We start from the raw sequence: 13,157 nt of genomic DNA, 5'->3' as shown, positions 1-13,157 counted from the left end.
TCTAGCAAAGCAGAGTCACATTCTGAAAAGGTTCACCCAGTTATGTGTTTGTGGCATTTATGTATCTGGTGATAATACTAGAAAACAAAATGTTTAGGGTCACGGCTGGTGCATGAAATTGTGATGTCCAGGCTCGAACAATCCCTGGCAACGTGAGCAACTTGGTACGCGTAATCGTGATTACACTTTAATTATGTAAAATTCATGGCTCTTTCTTTCTCTGGCAATGGCGCCAAGAACATGGTGCCAATACCATGGTTCACAACTTCGATACAACTAACCAGCAAGTGCACTGGGTCGTCCAAGTAATACCTTACGTGAGTAAGGGTCGAATCCCACGGAGATTGTTGGTATGAAGCAAGCTATGGTCACCTTGCAAATCTCAGTTAGGCAGATATAAATTGATAATGGTGTTTTCGAATAATAAATAATAGAATAGGGATAGAGGTACTTATGTAAATCATTGGTAGAAATTTCAGATAAGCGAATGGAGATGCTTTTCGTTCCTCTGAACCTCTTCTTTCCTGCTATCTTCATCCAATCAGTCTTACTCCTTTTCATGGCTGGCTTTATGTGATACATCACCACTGTCAATGGCTACTTTCAGTCATCTCTCGGGAAAATGATCCAATACCCTGTCACGGCACGGCTAATCGTCTGGAGGCATCACCCTTGTCAATGGCTTCATCTTATCCTCTCAGTGAATAATATGCTCACGCACCCTGTCACGGCACGGCTATTCATCTGTCGGTTCTCGATCATGCTGGAATAGGATTCACCCTCCTTTTGCGTCTGTCACTAACGCCCAGCACTCGCGAGTTTGAAGCTCGTCACAGTCATTCAATCATTGAATCCTACTCGGAATACCACAGACAAGGTTTCGACTTTCCGGATTCTCTTGAATGCCGCCATCATTCTAGCTTACGCCACGAAGATTCCTGTTAGGAGATCTAAGAGATATTCATTCTAGCTTATTTCATGTAGAACGGAAGTGTTTGTCAGGCACGTGTTCAAAGGGAAGAATGGTGATGAGCGTCACACATAATCATCACCTTCATCACGTTCTTGGGTGTGAATGGATATCTTAGAAGCAAAATAAGATGAATTGAATAGAAAACAGTAGTACTTTGCATTAATCTTTGAGGAACAGCAGAGCTCCACACCTTAATCTATGGAGTGTAGAAACTCTACCGTTGAAAATACATAAGTGAGAGGTCCAGGCATGGCCGAGATGGCCAGCCTCCTAAAACGTGATCAAAGGATCATAAGGTAATCCAAAGATCCAAAGATGTCTAATACAATAGTAAAAGGTCCTATTTTTAATAAACTAGATACTAGGGTTTACATGAGTAAGTAATTGATGCATAAATTCACTTCCTGGGCCCACTTGGTGTGTGTTTGGGCTGAGCTTGAGTGTTGCACGTGTAGAGGTCCTCCTTGGAGTTGAACGCCAGCTTTAGTGCCAGTTTGGGCGTTCAACTCTGGTTTTGGCTCCTTTTCTGGCGCTGGACGCCAGATTTGGGTAGAAAGCTTGCGTTGAACGCCAGTTTACATCATCTATTCTTGGCCAAAGTATGGACTATTATATATTGCTGGAATGCCCTGGATGTCTACTTTCCAACGCAATTGGAAGCGCGCCATTTCGAGTTCTGTAGCTCCAGAAAATCCACTTTGGGTGCAGGGAGGTCAGAATCCAACAGCATCAGCAGTCCTTTTTCAACCTCTGAATCTGATTTTTGCTCAAGTCCCTCAATTTCAGCTAGAAAATACCTGAAATCACAAAAAAATACACAAACTCATAGTAAAGTCCAGAAATGTGAATTTAACATAAAAACTAATGAAAACATCCCTAAAAGTAACTAGATCCTACTAAAAACATACTAAAAACAATGCCAAAAAGCGTATAAATTATCCGCTCATCACAACACCAAACTTAAATTGTTGCTTGTCCCCAAGCAACTGAAAATCAAATAGGATAAAAAGAAGAGAATATACTATAAATTCCAAACTATCAGTGAAACAGAGCTTCAATCATATGAGCGGGACTTATAGCTTTTTGCCTCTTGAATAGTTTTGGCATCTCACTTTATCCATTTAAGTTTAGAATGATTGGCATCTATAGGAACTTCAGATTTCGAATAGTGTTATTGACTCTCCTAGTTCAGTATGATGATTCTTGAACACAGCTTCTTTATGAGTCTTGGCCGTGGCCCTAAGCACTTTGTTTTCCAGTATTACCACCGGATACATAAATGCCACAGACACATAATTGGGTAAACCTTTTCAGATTGTGACTCAGCTTTGCTAAAGTCCCCAATTAGAGGTGTCCAGGGTTCTTAAGCACACTCTTTTTTTGCTTTGGACCTTGACTTTAACCGCTCAGTCTCAAGTTTTCACTTGACACCTACACGTCACAAGCACATGGTTAGGGACAGCTTGGTTTAGCCGCTTAGACCAGGATTTTATTCCTTTAGGCCCTCCTATCCACTGATGCTCAAAGCCTTGGGATCCTTTTTATTTGCCCTTGCCTTTTGGTTTTAAGGGTTATTGGCTTTTTGCTCTTGCCTCTTGGTTTTAAGAGCTTTTGGCTTTTTCTGCTTGCTTTTTCTTTTTTTCTTTCTATTTTTTTTTCGCCTATATTTTTTTTTATTTCTGCAAGCTTTGTTCTTTGCTGCTTTTTCTTGCTTCAAGAATCATTTTTATGATTTTTCAGATTATCAAATAACATGTCTCCTAGTCATCATTCTTTCAAGAGCCAACATATTTAACATTCTTAAACAACAACTTTAAAAGACATATGCACTGTTCAAGCGTACATTCAGAAAACAAGAAGCATTGTCACCACATCAATATAATTAAACTAAGTTCAAGGATAAATTCAGAACTCATGTACTTCTTGTTCTTTTGAATTAAAACATTTTTCATTTAAGAGAGGTGATGGATTCATAGGACATTTATAACTTTAAGACAAAGTTACTAACTACTAATGATCATGTAATGAAGACACAAACATGGATAAGCACATAACATAGAAAACGAAAAACAGAAGAAATAAGAACAAGGAATGAGTCCACCTTAGTGATGTCCTTGAGCTCTTCTATGTCTCTTCCTTGTCTTTGCTGCTCCTCCTTCATTGCTTTTTAGATCTTTTCTGATTTCATGAAGGATGATGGAGTGCTCTTGATGTTCCACCCTTAGTTGCTTCCTAGTAGTTGTGTGGAAGAAAATGTATCCCCTGAGGTATCTCAGGGATCTCTTGATTTGCAGTCAAATGTTCTACCACTGAGCTATAGACCCTTGATGGAAGCTTTTGTCTTCCCTTTCCTCTTTCTAGAGGTTTCTCCGGTCTTGGGTGCCATCAATGGTAATGGAAAAACAAAAAAGCTATGCTTTTTACCACACTAAACTTAGAATATTGCTCGCCCTCGAGTAATAAACAAAAGAATAGAAGAAGAAGAAGAAGAAATATAGAGAGGGAGAGGGAGATGTGGTTTCGGCCAAGAGGAGTGTAGAGGGGTGTGTTGTGTGAATTTGATGAAGAATGGAGGTCTTTATATAGGGAAGGGAGGGGGGTTAAGGTTCGGCCATATGGGTGGGTTTGGGTGGGAAATTGGTTTTGAATTTTGAAGGTAGGTGGAGTTTATGAGGTAGGTTTATGGGGAAGAGTGGATGGATGTGAGTGGTGAAGAGGTGATGGGGAAGAGAGTTTGAGGTGATTGGTGAAGGGTTTTTGGGGAAGAGTGTTTATGGGGTTGTGTGAAAGAGAGTGGTGAGAAGGAGTGAGTGGAGGTAGGTGGGGATCTTGTGGGATCCACAGATCCTGAGTGGATCCTGTGGGGTCCACAGATCCTGAGGTGTTCAAGGATTTACATCCCTGCACCCATTAGGCATGTAAAAAATGCCTTTGTACCCAACTCTGGGCGTTCAGCGCCAGGTTGGTGGCCATTTTGGGCGTTCAACGCCCATTTGTGTGCCATTTCTGGTGTTGAACGCCAAAACCATGCCTGTTCTGGCGTTCAGCACCCAGAAGCTGCCCATTTTGGGCGTTCAGCGCCAGAACCATGCTCTGTTCTGGCGCTGAACGCCAGACAGATGCTCCTCCAGGGTGTGATTTTTTTTTTTCTGCTGTTTTTGATTCCGTTTTCAATTTTTATATTTATTTTGTGACTCCACATGATCATGAACCTAAGAAAACATGAAAAACAATAAAAATGAGAATTAGATAAACATTGGGTTGCCTCCCAACAAGCGCTTCTTTAATGTCAATAGCTTGACAGTGGGCTCTCATGGAGCCTCACAGATGTGCAGAGCTTTGTTGAGACTCTCCAACACCAAACTTAGAGTTTGGATATGGGAGTTCAACACCAAACTTAGAGTTTGGTTGTGGCCTCCCAACACCAAACTTAGAGTTTGACTGTGGGGGCTCTGGTTGACTCTGCTTGGAGAGAAGCTTTTTCTGCTTCCTCTCCATGGTTACAGAGGGAGATCCTTGAGTTTTAAACACAAGGGAGTCCTCATTCCATTGAAGGAATATTTCACCTCTGTCAACATCAATCACAGCTCTTGCTGTGGCCAGGAAAGGTCTTCCTAGGATGATGGATTTATCCTCTTCCTTTCCAGTATCCAGGACTATGAAATCAGCAGGGATGTAAAGGCCTTCAACCTTTACTAACACGTCCTCTACTTGTCCATAAGCCTGTTTTCTTGAACTGTCTGCCATCTCTAATGAGATTTTAGCAGCTTGCACCCCATAGATTCCCAGTTTCTCTATTACAGAGAGGGGCATGAGGTTTATTCCTGAACCAAGGTCACACAGAGCCTTAAAGATCGTGGTGCCTATGGTATAGGGTATTATGAACTTTCCAGGATCCTGTCTCTTCTGAGGTAATGTCAGTTGATTCAGATCACTTAGTTCATTGATGAACAAGGGAGGTTCAACTTCCCAAGTATCAATGCCAAATAATTTGGCATTCAGCTTCATGATTGCACCAAGAAACTTGGCAGTTTGCTCTTCAGTAACATCCTCATTCTCTTCAGAAGAGGAATACTCATCAGAGCTCATGAAGGGCATAAGGAGGTTCAATGGAATCTCTATGGTCTCTAGATGAGCCTCAGAGTCCTTTGGTTCCTTAGAGGGAAGCTCCTTATTGATCACTGGACGTCCCAGGAGGTCTTCCTCCTTGGGATTCACGTTCTCCACTCCCCTTGTAGGTTCGGCCATGGTGCTTATGTCAATGGCCTTGCACTCTCCTTTTGGGTTCTCTTCTGTATTGCTTGGGAGAGTACTGGGAGGGATTTCAGTGATCCTTTTACTCAGCTGGCCCACTTGTGCTTCCAAATTTCTAATGGAATACCTTGTTTCATTCATGAAGCTCACAGTGGCTTTGGATAGATCAGAGACTAGATTTGCTAAGTTAGAAGCATTTTGTTCAGAGTTCTCTGTCTGTTGCTGAGTGGATGATGGAAAAGGTTTATTATTGTTAAACCTGTTTCTTCCACCATTATTAAAGCCTTGTTGAGGCTTTTGATCCTTCCATGAGAAATTTGGATGATTTCTCCATGATGAGTTATAGGTGTTTCCATAAGGTTCACCTAAGTAATTCACCTCTGCTATTGCAGGGTTCTCAGGATCATAAGCTTCTTCTTCATAAGAAGCCTCTTGAGTACTGTTGGATGCAGCTTGCATTCCATGCAGACTCTGAGAGATCATATTGACTTGCTGAGTCAATATTTTATTCTGAGCCAATATGGCATTTAGAGTATCAACTTCAAGAACTCCCTTCTTCATAGGCGTCCCATTACTCATAGGATTCCTTTTAGAAGTGTACATGAACTGGTTATTAGCAACCATGTCAATGAATTCTTGAGCTTCTGCAGGCGTTTTCTTTAGGTGAATGGATCCACCTGCAGAAGTGTCCAGTGACATCTTTGATAGCTCAGATAAACCATCATAGAATATATCCAGGATGGTCCATTCTGAAAGCATGTCAGAAGGACACTTTTTGGTCAACTGTTTGTATCTTTCCCAAGCTTCATAGAGGGATTCACCTTCTTTCTGTCTGAAGGTTTGAACGTCAGCTCTAAGCTTGCTCAGCTTTTGAGGAGGAAAGTACTTGGCTAAGAAAGCCGTGACCAGCGTATCCCAAGAGTTCAGGCTGTCTTTGGGTTGAGAATCCAACCATAATCTAGCTCTGTCTCTTACAGCAAAAGGGAAAAGCATGAGCCTGTAGACTTCAGGATCTACTCCATTAGTCTTAACAGTATCACATATCTGCAAGAATTCAGTTAAGAACTGAAAAGGATCTTCAGATGGAAGTCCATGAAACTTGCAGTTCTGCTGCATCAGAGAAACTAATTGAGGTTTCAGCTCAAAGTTGTTTGCTTCAATGGCAAGAATGGAGATGCTTCTTCCATGTAAATTGGAATTTGGTGCAGTAAAGTCACCAAGCATCTTCCTTGCATTGTTGTTGGGTTCGGCTGCCATCTCCTTTACTTGTTCGAAATTTTCAATCAAGTTGTCTCTGGGTTGTTGTAATTTAGCTTCTCTTAATTTTCTCTTCAGAGTCCTTTCAGGTTCTGGATCAGCTTCAACAAGAATGCCTTTTTCTCTGTCCCTGCTCATAAGAAAGAGGAGAGAAAAAGAAAAGAAGAGGAATCCTCTATGTCACAGTAAAGAGGTTCCTTATTGTTAGTAGAAGAAAAGAAGAGGAAATTCGAACACAGATAGAAGAGGGGGTTCGAATTTGGTGATGATGTGAGGAAGAGATGTTAGTAGATGAATAAATAAATAGAATAAGATGAGAGAGAAAGAAGGAATTTTCGAAAATTATTTTTGAAAAGGAGTTAGTGATTTTTGAAAATGGTTTTTGAAAAATGTTAGTATTTTTTTTTTTCGAAAATTAAGATTTAAAAATTAAAAATTAAAATAATTAATAAATTAAAAAGAGATTTTGAAAAAGGGGGAAGATATTTTCGAAAATGAGAGAGAGAGAGTTAGTTAGGTGGTTTTGAAAAAGGTAAGAAACAAACAAAAAGTTAGTTAGTTAGTTGAAACAAATTTTGAAAAGATAGGAAGTTAGGAAGTTAGAAAAGATATTTTGAAATCAAATTTTTGAAAAAGATAAGATGAGAAGACATTTTTAAAAAGATATGATAGAAATTAGTTTTTGAAAAAGATTTGATTTTTAAAATCACAATTAATGACTTGATTCATAAGAAATCACAAGATATGATTCTAGAATTTAAAGTTTGAATTTTTCTTAACAAGGAAGTAACAAACTTCAAATTTTTGAATCAAAACATTAATTGATTATGTTAGTTTCGAAAATTTGATATAAAAATAAGAAAAAGATTTTTGAAAAATATTTTTTTGAATTTTCGAAAATAACTAAAAATTTTGAAAAAGATTTGATTTTTGAAAAAGATTTTGAAAAAGATAAGATTTTCAAATTGAAAATTTGATTTGACTCATGAGAAACAACTTGATTTTAAAAATTTTTGAAAAAGTCAATCCAAATTTTCGAATTTGATGAGAAAAAATGGGAAAGATATTTTTTTTATTTTTGAAATTTTTATGAAAAACATGAAAATTATGCAATGCATGAAATTTTTAGATCAAAACATGTGATGCATGCAAGAATGCTATGAATGTCAAGATGAACACCAAGAACACTATGAATGTCAAGATGAACATCATAGACACAATTTTGAAAAATTTTTAATGCAAAGAAAACATGCAAGACACCAAACTTAGAATTCTTTAATGCTTAGACACTAAGAATTCAAGAATGCATATGAAAAACAAGAAAAGACACAAAACATGAAAATGCAAAGATCAAACAAGAAGACTTACCAAGAACAACTTGAAGATCATGAAGAACACTATGAATGCATGATATTTTCGAAAAATGCAAGATGCATATACAAGTGACACCAAACTTATGATATGACTCAAGATTCAAACAAGAAACACAAAAATATTTTTGATTTTTATGATTTTCTAATTTTTTTGGATTTTTTTTCGAAAATTATATGAAAAAGAAAAAATAAGGATTCCAAAATTTTTATCATGAATTCTAGGAATCTTGCCATGTTAGTCTAAAACTTCAGTCCAGGAATTAGACATGGCTCACTAGCCAGCCAAGCTTTCAATGAAAGCTTCAGTCCAAAACACTAGACATGGCCAATGGCCAGCCAAGCTTCAGCAGATATGGATACTTTTCATGTATAGAGCAACTAAGTGTGTGAGAATCTCTTCATTTGTGATGGTAAGTTGAAACCCCAGTCCAAAAATTAGACATGGCTTACAGCCAGCCAGGCTTCAACAAATCATCATGAAACACTAGAATTCATTCTTAAAAATTTTGAAGAAAAATATATTTTTGAAAACATTTTTATTTTTATCTTTTTTTTTTCGAAAACAGATGAGAAAATTTTAGAAATATTTTTGAGAAATTTTTTTTTTGAAAAGAAAACAAAAAGAAAATTACCTAATCTGAGCAACAAGATGAACCGTCAGTTGTCCAAACTCGAACAATCCACGGCAACGGCGCCAAAAACTTGGTGCACGAAATTGTGATGTCTAGGCTCGAACAATCCCTGGCAACGTGAGCAACTTGGTACGCGTAATCGTGATTACACTTTAATTATGTAAAATTCATGGCTCTTTCTTTCTCTGGCAATGGCGCCAAGAACATGGTACCAATACCATGGTTCACAACTTCGATACAACTAACCAGCAAGTGCACTGGGTCGTCCAAGTAATACCTTACGTGAGTAAGGGTCGAATCCCACGGAGATTGTTGGTATGAAGCAAGCTATGGTCACCTTGCAAATCTCAGTTAGGCAGATATAAATTGATAATGGTGTTTTCGAATAATAAATAATAGAATAGGGATAGAGGTACTTATGTAAATCATTGGTAGAAATTTCAGATAAGCGAATGGAGATGCTTTTCGTTCCTCTGAACCTCTGCTTTCCTGCTATCTTCATCCAATCAGTCTTACTCCTTTCCATAGCTGGCTTTATGTGATACATCACCACTGTCAATGGCTACTTTCGGTCATCTCTCGGAAAAATGATCCAATGCCCTGTCACGGCACGGCTAATCGTCTGGAGGTATCACCCTTGTCAATGGCTTCATCTTATCCTCTCAGTGAATAATATGCTCACGCACCCTGTCACGGCACGGCTATTCATCTGTCGGTTCTCGATCATGCTGGAATAGGATTCACCCTCCTTTTGCGTCTGTCACTAACGCCCAGCACTCGCGAGTTTGAAGCTCGTCACAGTCATTCAATAATTGAATCCTACTCGGAATACCATAGACAAGGTTTAGACTTTCCGGATTCTCTTGAATGCCACCATCATTCTAGCTTACGCCACGAAGATTCCTGTTAGGAGATCTAAGAGATATTCATTCTAGCTTATTTCATGTAGAATAGAAGTGTTTGTCAGGCACGTGTTCATAGGGGAGAATGGTGATGAGCGTCACACATAATCATCACCTTCATCACGTTCTTGGGTGCGAATGGATATCTTAGAAGCAAAATAAGATGAATTGAATAGAAAACAGTAGTACTTTGCATTAATCTTTGAGGAACAGCAGAGCTCCACACCTTAATCTATGGAGTGTAGAAACTCTACCGTTGAAAATACATAAGTGAGAGGTCCAGGCATGGCCGAGATGGCCAGCCCCCTAAAACGTGATCAAAGGATCATAAGGTAATCCAAAGATCCAAAGATGTCTAATACAATAGTAAAAGGTCCTATTTATAATAAACTAGCTACTAGGGTTTACATGAGTAAGTAATTGATGCATAAATCCACTTCCTGGGCCCACTTGGTGTGTGTTTGGGCTGAGCTTGAGTGTTGCACGTTTAGAGGTCCTCCTTGGAGTTGAACGCCAGCTTTAGTGCCAGTTTGGGCGTTCAACTCTGGTTTTGGCTCCTTTTCTGGCGCTGGACGCCAGATTTGGGTAGAAAGCTGGCGTTGAACGCCAGTTTACGTCATCTATTCTTGGCCAAAGTATGGACTATTATATATTGCTGGAAAGCCCTGGATTTCTACTTTCCAACGCAATTAGAAGCGCGCCATTTCGAGTTCCATAGCTCCAGAAAATCCACTTTGAGTACAGGGAGGTCAGAATCCAACAGCATTAGCAGTCCTTTTTCAACCTCTGAATCTGATTTTTGCTCAAGTCCCTCAATTTCAGCCAGAAAATACCTGAAATCACAGAAAAACACACAAACTCATAGTAAAGTCCAGAAATGTGAATTTAACATAAAAACTAATGAAAACATCCCTAAAAGTAACTAGATCCTACTAAAAACATACTAAAAACAATGCCAAAAAGCGTATAAATTATCCGCTCATCAACGGCCAAGACTCATAAAGTAGCTGTGTTCAAGAATCAACAATACTGAACTAAGAGAATCAATAACACTATCTGAATTCTGAGTTCCTATGGATGCCAATCATTCTGAACTTCAAAGGGTAAAGTGAGATGCCAAAACTGTTCAGAAGTAAAAAAGCTACTAGCCCCGCTCATCTAATTAAAACTAATCTTCCTTGATAATTTTGGAATTTATTGTATTTTCTCTTCTTTTTATCCTATTTTTTTTAGTTGCTTGGGGACAAGCAACAATTTAAGTTTGGTGTTGTGATGAGCGGATAATTTATACCCTTTTTGGCATTGTTTTTACATAATTTTTAGCATGTTTTAGTTACTTTTTATTATATTTTTATTAGTTTTTATGCAAAAATCACATTTCTGGACTTTACTATGAGTTTGTGTGTTTTTTGTGATTTCAGGTATTTTCTGGCTGAAATTGAGGGACCTGAGCAAAAATCTGATTCAGAGGCTGAAAAAGGGCTGCAGATGCTATTGGATTCTAACCCTCCTGCACTCGAAGTGGATTTTCTAGAGCTAAAGAAGTCCAATTGGCGCAGCTCTCAATTGCGTTGGAAAGTAGACATCTTGGGCTTTTCAGCAATATATAATAGTCCATACTTTGCCCGAGATTTGATGGCCCAAACTGGCGCTAAAAGCCAGCAAAAAACTTTCTAGCGTAAAACGTCAGAACTGGCACCAAAACTGGAGTTAAACGCCCAAACTGGCACCCAAGCTGGCGTATAACTCTAAGAACAGCCTATGCACGTGAAAGCTTCAATGCTCAGCCCAAACACACACCATGTGGGCCCCGGAAGTGGATTTCTGTACTATCTGCACTTAGTTACTTATTTTCTGTAAACCCTAGTAACTAGTTTAGTATAAAAAGCACTTTTTACTATTGTATTCAACGATCTTTTATCATACTTTAGAGAGCATTGTTCACGTTTTGGAGGCTGGCCTCATGGCCATGCCTAGACCTTTTTCACTTACGTATTTTCTACGGTGGAGTTTCTACACCTGATAGATTAAGGTGTGGAGCTCTGCTGTTCTTCATGAATTAATGCAATTACTATTGTTTTCTATTCAATCACGCTTGATTCTATTCTAAGATACTCACTCGTACTTCAATCTGGAGAATGATATGATCCGTGACACTCATCATTATTCTCAATTCTATGAACGCGTGCCTGACAACCACTTCCGTTCTATCTGAGCTCAACGTAGTCATTGGGTGACAGCTTGAGTGCGTATCTCTTGGGTCTCTCATCCACAGACTGAGTCCATGAGATCAGAATCTTTGTGGTAGATGCTAGAACCATTGGCAGCATTCCTGAGATCCAGAAAGTCTGAACCTTGTCTGTGGTATTCCGAGTAGGATCTAGGAAGGGATGACTGTGACGAGCTTCAAACTTGCGAATGTTGGGCGCAGTGACAGTGTGTAAAAGGACAAGGGTCCTATTCCGACGCTAGCGGGAACCGACAGATGATTAGCCGTGCGGTAGCTGTACTTGGTATTTTTCATCCGAGACGAGAAATCCGACAGTTGATTAGCCGTGCAGAGATCGTACCTGGTATTTTTCATCCGAGAGGATCATACAGCTTGCCATGGAAGGGAGCACGCATGATTGGAAGAAGACAATAGTGAAGCAGAGGTTTAGAAGCAACAAAGCATCTCCAAACGCTTATCTGAAATTCCCACCAATGAATCACATAAGTATCTCTATCTTATTTTATGTTTTATTTATCTTTTAATTATCAAAACTTCATAACCATTTGAATCCACCTGACTGAGATCTACAAGATGACCATAGCTTGCTTCAAGCCGACAATCTCCGTGGGATCGACCTTTACTCACGTAAGGTATTACTTGGACGACCCAGTGCACTTGCTGGTTAGTTGTGCGGAGTTATGAAAAGTGTAAATTACAATTTGGTGCACCAGTTCTTCATCCTAACGAATTGGGAGTGTAACTTGACCGTCATCCCTATTCACATGGGTTCTTGCGAGTCCTTGACGGGATAGTATTGAACCACAAGCTTGATTATACATCTCTTAGACGGCTAATCCACGACTTCATTGGGGACTTCTCGAGACATCAGTTCAGCCAAGGTACGGGGCGATTAGGGCCTTTGTGGTATAGGCTAGAATCCTTAGAGCAGCGTTTTCTGATCCGAAAGATTCGACCTTGTCTGTGGCACTTTTAGTAGGATCACCAATGGAATAGACTACTAGAGCTTCACCCTCCTTCAGATTGGATGACTGCTCACCCGACGTTTGGTCTGAAGCTGAGGAGATTAATGACCGCTGACCCGGCGTTAGTCACTTACAGCCTCCCATGGAATGAATCAATCAGAAGTTGGAGTAGATGGCACGAAAAGTTGATCCAGAAGGAAGAAGCATCTCCGAAGTCTCAACCGTTCTCTCATCACTGAGTTCACATCTATAGAGTAATGTTTTATTTATTTATCTGTTTTATGCGTTTTTCGTGACAAACCGTATTTTCTATCTACCTGACTAAGATATGCAAGATATCCATTACTTTCCGGTCTATCTGTGCGAATATTGTGGAGCCAGTTTCACGCACCAAATCTACCAAACAAAATACACGTTACCGTATAGAGGATGAAGATACGGTCACTTCTATCGGATCTGAATTTTTGTAAGGGTCATAGATCTCAAGAAATCAAGCTCGGAAGTTTAGAAATCAACAAAAATCTTCCATTCCTCTGATGCATGGCTTTGGCTATTCTTGAAGGAGAGAGAG

The 13,157-nt window shown here is 39.3% G+C and overlaps 1 non-coding gene across 1 annotated transcript; it reads left to right on the top strand.

The window, feature by feature from the left end:
- Window positions 1–5,980: 5,980 nt before the first annotated feature.
- On the top strand, window positions 5,981–6,088 carry LOC148573611 (small nucleolar RNA R71). Its single transcript, XR_015905881.1, has one exon. It is a non-coding gene; the product is annotated as a small nucleolar RNA R71 (small nucleolar RNA).
- Window positions 6,089–13,157: the final 7,069 nt, after the last annotated feature.

The sequence above is a fragment of the Arachis ipaensis genome, chromosome B2, assembly GCF_059453495.1.
Source record: "Arachis ipaensis isolate K30076 ecotype BB chromosome B2, ASM5945349v1, whole genome shotgun sequence".
Taxonomy (NCBI): domain Eukaryota; kingdom Viridiplantae; phylum Streptophyta; class Magnoliopsida; order Fabales; family Fabaceae; genus Arachis; species Arachis ipaensis.
This window is presented reverse-complemented; position numbering and strand designations above follow the sequence as displayed.